Genomic DNA, 1,537 nt, shown 5'->3' with positions numbered 1-1,537 from the left:
TATATATATATATATACATGTATGTTTGTTTCATACCTTAGGTTGGCTATTTGTTCGCTGTTTCCATGGGAACGATACAAAAAAGAAATCCACATCTTTCTCTAAGCCTTGGCGAGAATATAATGAATATTAGTAGAGAGACGAGCAATATAAATAAGGAGGATAGCTAATGGGAAGGGACACAAGGCCAAGTGCTTTCATTGCATTGCTATACGGCTTAACTTTCTGAGATGGGAAAGAGGGACGCACCATTTTTTTTTTTTTTTTGCCTGACGAAGGAACCGCATAGTGTTCCGGAACGTTGCATGTGATGCCATGTTTATCTGACGTCAATCAAAGACGAGATGAAGAAGTGGTCCATCGGTGTGCTGGTGGCTTATTCTCCTACACTTTGATCAATGCTCATTTCAGCAGCTCATTTCAGCACCCAATTAGTTATTTCAATAGGGATTCGGGTCCGGAGGGTGCAATTGTTACATTTAGCGCCAAAAGCATTACACAAAATCAGCTGCCTGATAATCGGTAAATCACATTATTATTTGGGGTAAGTAAGTACCAATTGCATACCATAAATAAAATGCTTCTCCCTGGCTCCATCATGTGACCTTAAGGCTAGGCGGAAAAAAAGTCACATGACCTCCAGATAACATGAGCGCTGTGCTTGTTTTAATGCATCACCTGGCCATTTTAGATACAGTTAAAGAAACTCTATTCTACTGCCTTGCCTAGGCAGTCCCACAACGTCCTGTCATTGGGTGACAATAGGGTTGCCACCTTTTCTTCAAGCGAAACCCGAACACACTGCAGCGATGCGCGGACATTTTTTTGGGAGATTTTTTTTTATCCATATGTAAATAGCGCCACCCATTCATATGTAAATATCACAGTTGAGACTATTTTTAGTGGGGGGCCAGTATCCCCCATCTTAATTTTGGTTGCCCCCGTCTGCCTGACATCTTGTGTCCGGGTTTCTGCTGCCATGAAACCAGGACACGGCATTCAAAACCAAAACTGTCCGGGTGAATCCTGGGCAGGTGGCGACCCTAGCTCCTGTGTTGTCACCCTACCACACACACACCCCTGGTGTAGATGACATGCGACTGTGCCAAAACACATTGAGCAGATGTGGGCCACTGTTGTCACTATGAGCCATCTGGAGTAGAGCGATGATGTGCAGCCGGCGCTAAAGCGAGTGCATGAAGGCAGCAAGTGGCTGAAAGAATCTTCAGATCAGCAAGAAGAGTAAAAAAATAATATTTAATTAGAAACAAAGACATAGTAGTTGCATATCATATACTGAATATCATCTAGTTAGTATTTACTTTGACTCCTTATGCACCTACAGCCCATGACTGTGCAAGGATTGTACTGTAAACTGGATATGAAGCATCTGAATGGAAACAGTGACACCTTGTGGACTAATAAGGTAACCTTTTTTTTAAAGGAGTTGTGAAGTCCCAGCATATGCAAACCTGTCATACCATCAGAATTGTAATAGGAACACACACACGTTGTTGTTGTTGTTGTTGTTGTTTTC

This window comes from Nanorana parkeri, unplaced genomic scaffold, assembly GCF_000935625.1.
Source record: "Nanorana parkeri isolate BGI_ZX_2015 unplaced genomic scaffold, ASM93562v1 scaffold237, whole genome shotgun sequence".
In the NCBI taxonomy this organism is placed as follows: domain Eukaryota; kingdom Metazoa; phylum Chordata; class Amphibia; order Anura; family Dicroglossidae; genus Nanorana; species Nanorana parkeri.
This window is presented reverse-complemented; position numbering follows the sequence as displayed.